Genomic DNA, 15,503 nt, shown 5'->3' on the forward strand with positions numbered 1-15,503 from the left:
ACATAGTTCACACTGAAATAAACAGGATTCAGCAGGATCTCTAACCAGCAATGACATATGATGCCTAGCTAAACTTGTTAGATACCTAATTTTTGTTAGATTCTAGTGTTTATTGTGCCTGTGCGAAATTCTGTTATTTGTAAAATAGGAACAACAGTAGGTCTGTATGGTGCTCATTCTCACAGCAGGAAGCACAAAAGTATTTGGGTAGGTTTAAAATTAATTGAGCATTAAAAAAATGCAGTTCTATTGTGTCTTTGTGTGCATGCACAGATGATAATAGTTACTATAAATGAAGCTAGACTGATGAATACATTGTATGTTTCTAACTTTCAGCCTAACTTCCAGGTAGAACCTTGAAAATTTTCAAGAGCTTGAAATGAACAGCCTGAGGTAGTCAGACTGATCCTTCGGTGGATAGACTCACTGCTCTTATCCATCCTAGTTACAAGGACCTAACCTAAAGCTACATGTAGAGCAGTGAGTTATTTCCTTTAAATGACATCCCACTTTTTAGACCCAAAATATGAAAAGAAGCCATCATCCAAAGTGTCAACTGAAGATGATATTTTGACATTTTTCTTTATTGCAGTCCAAGCTTGCTTGTTCTCAACATAGTCACAGTGCTGTGAAATGTGCTTGGATGTGACTCCAGTGGAACCTTGTTGGATATATCTGTTAATGATGCCCTGAAATATTCAGGAAATGCACTCTTTTGTAGCTCTCCTTTCCATTCCCATTGCAGCATCACGTACCCTGCATTCACCATTCCTCTTTATTAGAAACTGTGTCACGCACCTCTCAGACTTAGGCCACAGGGTTTAGACTCATTATAATTTCCAGTACATTCATATGCCCATCAGATGGCTAGTACTTTCTGAAAGCTCATCTTTATTTGCAGTTCCCCAACTTTTTTTTTTTTTTTTTTTTTTTTAAAGAGGGTGACTCTGCAAGAGGTTTACCAAAAGCAGGTGACTATATACAAGCTAATAATGTTCTTTGCAACTTCTGATTATTAGAGCCCAAAGGCTCCTTTATCTAAAGAATTACTGAAAATGCTTTGAATTTTTTTCAACATTCTTATTGCTCCATGAGAGGAAATTCCCAAAGTAAACAAACATCAGCATAACAAAGCTACATTCCACATCAGCATCCAACCAGCTACCCTAAAAATGAGAACAAGTTAACATGAGGTGCTGATCTTCCTTTGGGTGTTATTAGGCAGAGACAGATTTAACGCAACATCAACAAAAATGAAAACAAACAAAAAAACAGAACACCATGACAAAAGGAATGAAAGAAAATGGCTTCCTATCGCAGAACAATGATTTGAACTTATTATCAGTAAACCATTGGTATATATTATAGTTCAATATGAATTGCATTTTTATGCATTTGCAAACACGTACATTTAGAATAAGACAAACAGGAATACCAGATGAAATTCAACAAGATCTTCCAAAATTACTTCTTCTCTTGCCTTAATACTAGAGATTAATTTATCTGTAAGTGATCTTATAAGCATCATTCTTTAAACTAGCAAATTGTAATTAACTTTATGCCCACAAATATTCCCATGAAAGTAAAAAAGTCATATTTTGCACATTGTGCCTCAGTTTCCCAAGTCTGTATTTTCTTTTTTTAACCCCTTTTTACCCCCCTGTTTTTTCTAAAACTTCACCAGTTTGTTGCCATGTGTTACACAAAAGAAGTACTTTTAATTTGGAGATATCTTCACAGATATCTTGTATGTCTTGTATGTGCATGCATAAACACAAACGTGGGAAAAGTTATCTCACATTTTCTCAAGATAAGTTTTTTTGGTTTTCCAACTGGCACTGAAGAGAGAAACATAGGGAGAAAAAAAAAAAAGAAAAAAAAGTCACTGGCAGACAATCTGGTAGATCTATGCCAAACACGGGCTTAAGCAGGATGAACTCCATGTGCTTCTCACCTTCTGACAATATTTATACATAATTTTTTCAGAAGAATTATTTTTGCCCTTGCTGCTCCATGTAAAATTCACATTTGTTCATGTGTTTGAACATACCAGTGCAATCAAGAAAGTGTTTGAAAAATTCTGAGTAGGATTACTATGCTGCATTGATACTTCTTCATATTAGACTGTGCCAATGTTATGGAACACTGAATATATTTACTGTGACAAGTGATCCAGTCACAAAGCTAAATCTCTAGGGAATGATGATTTTGCCCATCTGTCCAGGACCAGAAACTAGACTGTACACTTATGCCGCAGTAATTTCATTTTCCATGTGTTAGCCAGGGCATGCTAAAGCTGAGTATATATCACATGCCACAGAGAAAAAAAAAAAAAAAGTGTACTGTTCTCAAAGTTATAGATATCTCAAAGTTATAGATAAGGAAAACATATGTAACATAGCTGCAATCATGACACACAACTGTTTTTAGAATGTATTGCCAAAGTTGTTCAGCATACTGTATACTGTAAGTGAAGAGACTCAACAAGTACTGTACATCTAGTACATTTCAGTGTAAATGTATTTTTTTTTACTGTTCTGAACATAAAAAAATAGCAGTAGCTTTTTACTGCAATTAATACTTACAGATTTGAAATATATTTCAGCTAGAACTCAGCTCAATCCATACTTCTTGAAAACAATTCTGTTTAAAATTATTCTATATTTCCAATTAGAAAATCTGAGGTAATGTCAATCTTTTCCAGCCTGAAAATCTGAGGTAATGTCAATCTTTTCCAGACTGTTTAACCAGTGAGCTACAATCAAGTCTAGTTGGGAAACCACCGGGAAGTTAAAACTTTTCTCCTACAACCCATTTTTGGTCTGAACCCCATTTTTAAATAAATTATTAAAATACGTAAGATACTACAAGCTAGGTTAAAACCTAACAGAATAATTTGCATGGCAGGAGAATATTCTTCAGATAAGAAATAAAAAAAGATTCACAGCAAGCTACAGTAACTCAGTTACATGCTTTGCACTTAACTCACATAACCTTAGAATCACACAGATATATTAATATTCAAATAATGGGGCAGGCAAAATACCTGAGGCCTTAAATATTCTGCAGTGTTTCTGAGGTCTCACCAGGGACATATACCCATGGTATCAGGGTTATGAACGTACTGTTAATAGAACAAAACAGGATTATCTTGCTCATTCTCTTCCCATCAGACAAACACACGCACAGGCATACATGTAATCCTTGCAAAATTGTCTAGTTCCAGTATCAGCTAATTCAGCTTTCCCTAAATCTCAAACATTACCTAGTATCAAAGCAACCAATAGATTAATCTAACACTGTTGTGTTCATCTCTACACTCCTAAAATAAGTTTTCATATTACTGAAGCAGAAGAAAAACACGAGTGTTATTTCCCCAAATTCAGGTCCATTAGTATTTTATTGTAAAGATAAATACTGAATCCTCTAACAATCCAAATGTGCTTCAAGCAATTTCAATTCTGAAGAAGGTCTTAATAATATATGTAGTAGCATTTTACCTTTAGTAGCAATAATATTGATCTCACACCATTAAGGTTTGCATCATTTTTAAAACCCATTACCTTCCTGCATATTAGCTCTCACTAGCAGAAAGGACGTTGCTTTCTCCGTTAACTTCTGGCAGACATCAACACAAAAGTAACTACCTGCTACAGTGTCTGCCAGACTGCGTGATAACGTCAATCTACAGAGAAAACAGCTTTCTTACACAGAACAAGATGATTACAAATTCAAATTCAAAAATTGTAAGAGAAAGTATTTTAAGGCTCATTAATATTTTGAATACAGAAATTCATTTAGTAACATATAGTTACTGCTGTGTGTTACTACTGCTATATGTGACTGCTATAGTTACTGCTTCTAATACTTTATAAAAGAACTCTGGCTGAATGACACCAGAATGCATTTACAATATTGAGAGATGCTCAACGTGTACAGCAGGTCATCGCAGGCACTACTGAATCATAAAAGAAAGAACTGTCAAGTTTCAGATAAGGCTGGCACTTGATGATGATAAATTATTTACTACGTGCTCTTGTTGAACCATTAGGGAAATCCTTTCTTCCTCCTTCACCATCCATTCAACTCAGGAGAACACTACCTGCTTATTTTAAAACATCTAGCAAAAGAAAGTACATTTTCAGAACAGCAAACAATAATAGATGTCAATATGAGGATACCAGCTAGGGAAACTCCTGTGTTACAACTGAAAGTGCTGGTATTTTCACCAGTAACGTCAAGATTGTTCAGAATATTATGTACTGTGAAAGGTTATAATTAGGTGAGCAAGGGGAATGGCTCAGAGTATTGAGAATGCATGTGTATTAAAAATAAAATTAGCAGCATGGCGGAACCTCTTGTATACATATTTTCACTCTGAATTCCTAGAATTTCCAAGGAATAGCTGAAGATAAGCAGATCTACCTCAGCTTCCAGACAAAAATCAGAAGAGACAGGCTGGAAATCATTTGGGAATAGCCAGCATTGCTTTCTCATACCACAGAATTCAGTTCTGTCTTCCCATTCTTGAAGAACAGTCTTGTTCTACTCCTCATGCTTGCTACTGAAGTCAGGGTATTAACCTAAACATTTCAACCCCCTCAAGAAGTTCAGCTCCACTTGTGTCTGTCTGTCTACTCACATCCCTTTGTCTGGGTATTCAGCTGATGCCCAAATAATTCAACTGTGAAATAACAGACGTTGTAAATCTAGAAACTCTTCTAGAAGTACATATGGACTCTGGAGGATTTGGAACACACTCCGTGTAAGTCCCTGATCAAATATATTAACAGAGTGAATTATCTATTTGCCTTCAAAGGCAAAAAAAAGAATTCTAAATATGCTCCAAATTTCCTTCACTATATTAAAACTAACAGTCCAGTTCAACATCATGCCTCAGAATTGCAGCAGTAAACTTTTAAGCTATTCTGGGATATTATATACACTCTAACCCACTAAAAACAAACTACCGAAATATACTGAAAGCAAACAGGAATGTAGCATTCAGTATCCATTAGTGCATTAATACTACATGAACTCATTACATTGTTTCCACCTACTAATATCGTTAGTGATAATAGGGTGCTGGAAAAAAATCAATAATTTTTAAATGTCAAGAGAAAAAAAAAAGAGCAATATCCATAATCTTTCACAATAATCAAATTTTAAAACAGATCAGTGATTCCCTACATTCCACATATAGATTTCTAGCATTCATATCAGACCAGAAGGCATATAGTTTTACCTAACAAATTCCCAAGTTAAAGCAACTTAATAAAAAATAAAATAAGCAGACAAATAAATAAAAATAAAAAAAAAAAAAATGGAGACAACTTCACCTGGGGCACATTTGTTATTCCAATGAAGTCACTGAGCTTATGGAGACATATGCCAATGTAAGCTTTGTCTCTGAAGAGGCATATAAAAACAGTGTTTCCACAGATCTTATGTAAATGTCGCAAAAGGTAAAACCAAATCAATTATTAAGTTTCCTTTATTGTGCACCTAGCTGACAAAGCTGGATCACACCAATGGCATTTATTAGTTGTCTCCTGTTGTAGAGAAAAAAAAATAAATCCTTCTAACCCTCACGAAGGAACTCTGGGCTTTATCCCTGGCATTAAAACATTCATAGTAAAACACTAACTAACAGCTATGTTATAACTAACTAACTAACTAACTGTGCCAAACACAGCTTTCAGTTCCAAATTTAATCTGCATACGTGCTAAAGGGACATGGTCAAGTGGAAAAAAATGAAAGATTAGATGCGTAATTTGAGGCAACATAAAACAACCTTCAACTAGTTGTATAATTTGCTTCAAAACTTCACTGATGTTTTAGTGTTAGTCATAGTGTTAATCTATATTTTGAAAGTGTGGGCTAATATACATTTAAAATTAATTAATTTAAAATTAAAGGTCTACTCCTACTACTCTCATGACCACCCCCCACCCCACCACCACCACCCCCATTATCTTGCTTCCTCTTCCTCCCAAGTGCAGGCAGTTGTTTCAATGATGTAGTAGAAAAATACAATGAACCCACTCTTAAAAACCTCATCACTCCCAGAAAACTTGAGACTCTACTGCAGTGATGTACAATATAACCTTTTAAAACTGTACAAATTTGAGGCTGGCTATGAACAACCACACAGATGGAATATCTTCACAGCAAATTTAATCTCAGCCTGTAACAGGCCGAGTGTCCTGTTGCAGGAGCAGAACAGGCAGATGAAAATGCCTGGGAGACACAATCTGTCCATGCTTTCTTTGCAACCTAAATCCCAGAAGGATCATTTCAGCAACTCAGGCTACACAATTTTGTTTACTGAATCAAACTTCAAACTTCATAAACTGTACTGCTCAACTCCATATTCCCAGAAAGCTTGCTTGTTTGAAATGCTAGAATTCATTACATGGGTACTTTTCACCCTAACATCCACTAATATTTTGGCAGTACCATGTAACACAATAACTTTTTATCCTAACTAGACAGTTCTAGAAAACAAAGTGTTTGGCTACCCTACTAATAACACCCCTGCCTTATTCTGTTCTGCTGAAGGTATAGCATAGGACTTCTGGAAAAGTTTCTCCAGTTCAGTGGATCAATTCATACTGCAGCATATGTCTAAAGGATACAAGTTATTCAGAAATAATAATGAATAATAATAATAAAGTAAGAACTTATTTTTGAAATTCAGTAGTAAATAAGTTCCTTATTAAAATAACAGAAAACGTTTTGATGCAAGAAGCTCCTTGTTTTCACCCATGATTTGCATAGGAAAAAATACCCTTTATTTCTTGTGCATACTCTAAGTAGAGGGATAATCCTCAGAGAGACAGAATATTCTTTGACAAGAGCAGGAGTTACAGAAGCTCAGGCCTAACAGAAAACCTGGTCCAAAGTCTTCTGTTGATAAATGCTTCCATGGGCTTCACTGACTGTTGCATCATGTCAGCCCAGAACTAATAGCAACTTCAATGGGAAAGACTTCTGTTACCAGACATGCTTAAGTATAAAAATAAAAGCTCACTTGCATCAAAAGGGATTACTTGTTTCCACTTCCTCAGAGGTCAAAAGAAATTTTCAGCTCTAAAAACGAGGTATTCTGATTATCTACTTCATTAAATGTATAGGGTGTTGTTGTTGTTGTTGTTTTTTAAATAGTGTTGACATTATTTTATTTATTTAAATAATTAACATACCTAACGCTTGGTATTATTTTCAGCATCTGATTTTCATGGTAAGATGTCTGTGTTTTGAATTTCTGATTTGGTGTTGTGTAAGAGGCAGACTTTGATAAGTTTTTAATTAAACTGATAATATCACTTTAAAAGCCAAAACACCTAGAGTATAAAGGACACAAGTAATAACAGACTTTATAAGGCTAAGCAACTTTATAAAGCTTGCTGGCTTGCTTTGTGAAAGAAACTGCTTTTGTGAAAATGTGTATTCTGTATCTGATTGCTTCTGAAGAACATTTAAAGAAGGTAAGTCACCTCTGGCTTTAAGAAGTATTGTGTATTAAGGTTCCAATCATACAGTTCTCATCTGTATTTCAAAATGGGAGGGCTGTAAACCTTTCCTATTGAATTAAAGAGCTTTGCATTTCATGTTCTCTCCTCCTCTCAGAAATTGAGCTTTGCCCGTGTGTTAGATTCCACACTATAAAATGACATTTCTATTTAATTACATTATACTTACAGTTTAACTACCACAATTATTTTGAAAATATTGCTAACTTTGTAAGAGAGACATCTTTTAAACAGGTGGGTTCCAGTCTGGCTCAAACACTGAAATTAGGGAGTACATCACCATTTATACAACATTTAACATACAACTAAGGAAGGATGCAAGCACTCAGTTTTCAAAGACACAAGGAGCCTGTCACTAGACATAAAGCATCTCCAATGGAAGATGGACATTCTGAGCTTTTGAATACATCTGGACTTTTGAAAAGTTCTGGCCAAACAGCCAAATAACTGCACAGTTAAAATGGTACAAAAGGTATTTCCCATAAATACAGCTCTGGCAACTCTACCTACGTTTACTAAGTTGAACAGTGGAACTGTTTCCTATATGGGAACAGGTATCTACTTTAATTAGTATTATCACAGAATCAAGGTTTCAACTGCCAGAATATGGATTTTTAAGAATTCCATCAAATTCTCTTCACTGAAAAACAATACAGAAAACCTTGTCACAGACAAGCAGATCCATCAAAAGCCACGCTGCTGGACATTTTGCTCAGCCTCCATGTCTTTACCTGACCTGACAGACTGAAAATGCCGTTCTCAAGTAGATTAGAAGTTAGGCTACTACTTAAACTGACGAGATGCTTCTGAAGCCAAATGCTAGACAGCAGTAGTGGAAAGTAGAGGATTTAGGTCAAAGTAAGGCTGTTTGAATTGAAGTCAGCTGTTCTTTACTACAGTCTCAGAAATCTGCATGGCATATTCTTATCACAGAAAGTCCACTGATATCAGCAATCAATGAAGGGAAGAAGCACTCAATTTTTAAAAGTGAGCCACAGAACAGAAAGAAAGAAACACTAGAATTCTGTTCTTGTTTGAATGAAATATTCAAGGAAGTCTTCTAAATATTCTCTTAACCATTAAACACTCCTGAAGCATGAATTTGACCTCAGTACTGTACATTCAACACAACGAAAATCTGACGTATGTGGAAGGGTGAGACCATACCATCTTACATCACTAGAAACCAGACACCTGATTTTGGTACTTTTCCTTAGATCCCTATATTTATGACAGATTTCCACTACCCTTGTATTTCAGAGGAAGTACTCTATGACGAAACAACTGAGTGCTCAATTTTTTAAGTAACTGTAAGGAAAAAGTAATTTATTTTCAAGTACTGTCATTTCTGAAGGTGTGCTAAATTGATAGATTAGGCAAACAAATTATGAGCAAGACCTGCTTCTAAAGGCACTTCACCAAATACGTCTATATTTTCAAAAAATATAAACATATTTGTTCTGACCTCAAATAGGAAAACTAGTCTGATACTTCATCAGTAACAAAAATTCAAGGTGATTACAGATGTTAAACAACTTCTCATGATCTGACTCAAGGCATATTATTTTAGGTTAGTTATGCTGATTTTCCTCCTGTGAATTTTCATACATGACTATCAACTGGAAGAGTTTGAAATATGCACCTGCACACATTTTTTTTGCTTGCTCCACCTCCAAAAAAAATTCAAACTTTTTTGCTTCTTTTGATAAAAAAAAAAAAAAAATGAAAATGCAGCCCGTAAAAACTCTTGAGTCAAGTCCCTTGCTGTGTGTTTGAGTATCAGCTTTACCATAGAACAGGGATCTCATTTAACTTCATCCTGGATATGAAAAATTTTCTATAAAGCCAAGGCAAATTCAGCAATAGTTCTCCACTTGCATTTAGCTTTGAAACCTGCTATTTCTATTTCAGACTTCAACAAGGGCTTATGTGCTTTAAAACTCATCTAGCCTTTCTGACTCTAACACCTGGTGCAATAAAAGTTATTACAAGCCTTGGTCTTGTCTATTTCCTTCAACCATCACACCAATACCAAAGTTCCATCCTATAAACCTATATAGGCCTTCAAAATTTTATTTTAATATGTTCATTCACCAAAAGAACTGACTTTAAATTTCACTCATCAGACCCCTACCAGGATGTGGAATGTAAATTGCATTGTAATCTACTTTATCCAGTGTAAAATAGGGAAATTTCCTCTGTAATATTGTTGAGATTTGTAATAACTTGACTATCTTTCACATTATCCAACTTGAATAGCAGAGGAAATAATAGCTTGATGTGTATTTTACCAGGGCTTTTTTTATACTTTGTTTCCCTCAACTTTATTTAAAGGGATTCAGACTGTAATCATCAGCTTTATTCTCTTATCAGAGGAGTGATAACATCTAATATCAGTAATTGCTAACCACTGAGATAATTTACTTCTGTATTTGATGTTACCAGATTTTAAAGTTGAGTAACAACAAGGATGGGTAGGACTTTTATTTGTTGATCGCTGAATATATGTCTATTTACAGTATTCCATGTGTATTCTTTTGAAAAGTGTGAGTTAGCCACAAATACGACGCCTCCCTTATTTGTTGTACCTAGCATCTGTACTATGGATATAAGCAGACATGCCTTGTATTGTTTTATTCCCAAGAAAGCATCTTTAGAAATTGGTAGTCTTCAGCACTACTTTTGATGGAAAAAAAAGTAAAATAGCTAGATGCTATTGTAATAATTATGTTCTATTACACACAGTATTAAAACATCTGGAATGAATGTCCTGGATTGAATACATTTGGGCAGCAGTTTATATCCTGTTCATACGTGAAACAAACATGAAATAATTGTTTCTCACACTGCTTACTTGGAGAGGTCCCTTTTTAATTTTTTCACATGGTAGCACTGTACCTAACACAAAGAAACCAAGGCTTAAATTATCAGAGATGAACTAATCACCACAGCAGCTTCCGCTCTGAACAAAAAACAAAACAGAACAAAACAAATGATTATACTTCAGCAAGTGACGGGCCTGAAACACAACCCTAAATCTGCCAAAACTTTTAATCTGCACTTTTTTTTTTTTTTTTTTTTTTTTTTTTTTTTTGTAAAAAAGTTATATGACGAGAAAGTCAGAGAGAGGCTACAGAAGGCAACCCTCCAAACGAGTACTGGAAACCAAACATGCTTCAAAAGGCTGGCATGGTAATTTAGCTGCTGGACTCCCATTAACTTTGTGCAAGCATACAAGAAAAATTCTGCATGCTGCTTTCAAAATGTAAGAGTAGGTGTACCCATATTTACAACAGGGCTATGAGTGTTTTAGATGTCAAGGCTTTTTTTTTCCTCCATTCTCTTATATGTTCTTGGAGCCTAAGGAAACAATTGAAATGGTGTTGAAAGAAATGCTACAAAATGTATTCAGAAATCAAACTCTCTCTCTGCTACATATAATAAATAACTGTGGAAGCTTTAAGTTGCTCTTGTTTTGTTGTTTTTTTTTTGTTTTCCTGTTTTCAGTAACAAGATGGATCCAAATCACAGAGGATGACTGAATGGAGATTCTGAAAGGACTGTTGTTATGAGATATCCAGCCAAACTCTCCCAGCACTGGAGGTGTGGATTGTTTGGATAAACACAAAGAACTCATGTTAGAATTTAAAGTTTCAAATACATAAAAACACAAGTTGTCTGGCAGTGTTCTGCAGAGCAACACAAGGATATGAAGGCCCTCAAATTTAAAACATGTTAAAATAAAAATTAAACCCTACTTCCAAGATTATCATAATTCTGATATCATCAAAAGTACTACTTACTCCATTTTTTTTTTTACCAGCAAGTAAGTGGATTTACATTTTCTACTCTCCCAAGATGCTTGCTAGAATTGAGATTTTCATACACTGTTTTCAAAAATGAGCAGGTTATTTTCTAGTGCTTGCTTAAAAATTCCTAAAGAAGCAGATTAAGGAAACACGCAAAGCATGACAGTGAAGATTTTTTTTTTTTATTGTAATCTTTTTTTTTTTTTAATCCTAGAAAGCACTGACAATCAATTTTTTGCCCTTCAAGAAAAAGACAAGTGCCTTAGTAATTGCAAGTAAATGGCAAACTAATCAGCAAGTACATTTTAGTGAACTATTTATTTTAAAACAAAAAGTTTTTTGAAATCTGTACTCATGTTAATATAGGCCCTACAGAATACAAAAATCACTAAAAAATCCTATTGCAAACAATTTATCTGCATTTTACAAAGGCACCAAAACTTCAGAAACTTCTACAATATTCGTTAAATGTCACTTCTAAATATTGCTATGCATCCATTCAAAAATTGACCCAGACACATTCAAACTGTAACATAGACTCTTCTACATTAAGACATTTGAATTTTGGTAAAGGCACCTAGTTTTCCAAAGCTTCATACACTATTGAGACTTTCCTCTAAGGCGCTAATGTTAACAAAGCCATGAAGACCATGAGGAAAAAATACACAATTGAGTATAAATTCAGATGGCTTTTTGTTTTCTATTTCAGCAGGGTTTTCTTTTCCCTATCAATGCACACAATGGCATAGTACTTTTAGAAATGCCTAGGGAGAAATCATTAGTTGTTTAACACAACACAAGAAACATTTATCTAACTGCCACACTTTGAACATGTGAAAAAACAAATCACACAGGGATTCAGAAAGACTAGGATAATGGTTTAGAACTTTGATTCTTAAATACTTAAAAACACTAGTTCATACTAATAAGCATGAAACCAATGAACCAAAAGAAAAAAAAAAAATGAAGGAAGTGTGAACCATCCAATAGGTTCTTCTGCTCACCTGTTAGAAGTCCCTTTAAAAACAAACAAACAAAAAAAAAGCATGGCCTGGAAAAAGCACTGATGGTTATACTGATAACACTCCAGAAGTAAGTTTTTGAAGGTCAGGATTTGGATTTCAGTATTTTTTCCTCTTTTTATTATCCTCCTCTGAAAATTAAATGTGCTTTAGAATCTTTGTTAACAATAAGTTTGTGGAAACAATTAAAGTTAGATCAATTGACTTCATCAGTGAAGCTCCAGAGCCTACCTACCAAATAGGATCTCTTCACCACTGCCTTAGGGAGACACTAAGCAGGCATGTATTTGTGTGAAGACCATGTAGTCTTTCTATCCACTGTAAGTGCCTTCTTTTATCTACCTTATCTTCTGTGCCATTTGCCAGCTCACCAGAAAAATCCTAGATGAGACTACATCTAGATTAAACTGCCCAATGATCACTTCATTTGATTACACAATTGCAGTGACATGGGTTAGCACTTTTTTATGACAATCTCATTTTTTAAACACAAACCTTATACAGATAGTAGACACTCAATGAATCAATCATTTCTCCTACATCAGACCTGAAGGATGGTTGTGATTGAAAAAAAAAAAGATCTGAATAAAAATAATGGGGAAAAACAAACCTCAAAGTTAAACAGCATAGCTCCTCCATTCCAACCTCCCCACACACCCCAATCCAGTGATTCCTTTGCAGAAAGCTCTCTAATCATTACGCTGAAATTTAATCATCTGTAAGAAGAGACTTGTCAGAAATCTATTGAACAAAGTTGAAAGCAAGAACCTGCCTCCATAATCCAAGTTGCATTAGGTCTGTGCTGAGTCCCAAAGGGGATAATTAGGTTTGGAAGTCTAATAATCCACTGTAATAGAACAGCCTTTGTTCTCAACAAGTAGAACTTGTTTCAGTTCATCATCTGAGAAACAGGAATATCTGATGTCAATAATCAATTGACCTGCAGAAAACATTTTGCACTTCAGGAACTTCAGAGTTTTTGGAAACAAATAGCTCTCCCTCCCTGCCCTTGTACCCAATACAGGTATTTGTGAAGAATACTTAAGATTGGCTCACCCTACACTAATAACTGAAGTCTCTAAATACTCCTTTAACAACAGATCTGAAAGGAAAAAAGGAAAGTATCAGCTGCCTGTGGCATTCCTTCACAGCATCAATGGGGACAAGAATTTTAAGAAGTTAGCATGTGGACTTTTTTTTTTTTTTTTTTAAATCTTTACATTACTCAAGTCTTTACAGTCATGATTGCTTTTCCTTAAATGAATCAAATTCTTTTCTACTGAATCTGACCCAAAAAAATCCAAAGAAAAAAAAAAAGACAAACAACAAAACACTGAATTGGAATTAACTGTCGCTCAAAGGCATTTTATTTAAAGGTTTCTCTGTTCTTTAAGCACGATCTTCACTGCTGTAAGAAAGATAACATGTATTGATTTTATGGGAATTGTTTGAAAGCAATACATTCTTTAACGTACAATTTTCTACACCTTTTTACAAATAAGTATACATACATCCACCTAAATAGTTTCTCTCATGAATTGAAAATTTAAACTCGAATAAGAGGAATGTTTGGAATTCATTATCTCCTAAATTTCTGCTCTTCTGCTACAGCAATGTTTTTTTTTTTCTAAATCCTAAAAAGAAGATATACCATACTCAGTGTGCAGAAGACACTCAATAAAGAGCAGGAAAGCAATGACCCAAAGTTCCGGGAGGTTTTTCCCTTTTGAATTTTTAATATTATCTTTTTTTCCACAACACATCCATTTCATCACAACTACTATTCACCAATGAAATACATCACACTACCAAGAGTCATTAATAGGTATTTTAAAGTAGCTCAAGTTTCACATTGTAAAAGAAACTTTTTTGGATAATATTGTGGCAACAGACATTACTATAGAAAATACAGAATATAGAAAACACCCCATTTTAAATTTTAGACACCACAGAATTAGTGTTTTGTTTGTTTTTAAATTTACAGTACTACAGAAATCAGCTCCCTTCCTATTGATAACAAAAAACATCACTGAGACAAATCTGTCTCCACATTGGAAGTCTCTGCATTCTAGAGCTTCTTTCCCAAGAAGTGTTATCTTTAATCAAAGCAGTATTTCTTGTAACACGGGGTATAATCCACAAAGAAAACTAGACCTTAATCTAAAAAGGATCACGAGTTAAAATGAATTTGGAAAAATAATCTAGTTCATCTATAAAGAGATCACCTGCAAATCCTAGATCTGATGCTGAAAACAGCATAGTTTAAGACAACTGGCTCAAGTGGTTTTTGTTTTGTTTTGTTTTTATGACATTACCTTTCTCAATTGGATGTGATTTTTATTGAATCACCATTCTTCATTTTCATAGCAAATTCAGAAAAGCTTTGTATCTTGACAAGTAGAAAACATTTTCATTGAGTAGAAAGGTAAACTGAGAAAGACATTTTAGTGCCTATTATTAGTGATTATAGGAGTCATTACCTGCTTTTTCACTAAGATGTCTTTTCCAAGTTTATACTACTTTAGACCATTAATACTATTGAAAGCTGATTGTGGTAAATAACTACTACTATGCACTACCACACCAAACCCAAAGTAACCCACAAAAAATGTTTAGAAATTCCCTACTGCTTCTGAACTACTTGATATGCTCTGTAACTCCTCATTATTCCTCAGACTAAGCACTAATTACATACCCTACTCTCAGCTACCACAAGTCTGACAGCACTGGCCAGTTCTTCAGCAAATGCACACAGAGTGTACATTTTTATATGCTTTATGTGCCAGTAGTTGCTTTCTAACCTAGTTCCCCTGAAGTGCTAGACTGCACATAGGTGAGAGTGAACCACAATAGGTGATTTGCACCTTCCTTGCATTTTAGATAGAATACTCCTGGAGTGAGGTACGGTCTCGAGAGAATACACACAGAAAATCATTACTGACATGATATATAAGCTATGATAATAATGATATGTGCAGTTGCTAAACCAGATTCTCTTGCCATAACAAATACCCTCATCAGTGTCCTTCCATTTTTTCAAATCATATCACTCAGAGTTACTCAGCAAAATTAAAGCAACCACATTCACAGCCGATACGCTAAGATTAGGTTGCTTGACTGAATTCTGACTTGAATT

Source organism: Anas acuta, chromosome 10, assembly GCF_963932015.1.
Source record: "Anas acuta chromosome 10, bAnaAcu1.1, whole genome shotgun sequence".
NCBI lineage: Eukaryota > Metazoa > Chordata > Aves > Anseriformes > Anatidae > Anas > Anas acuta.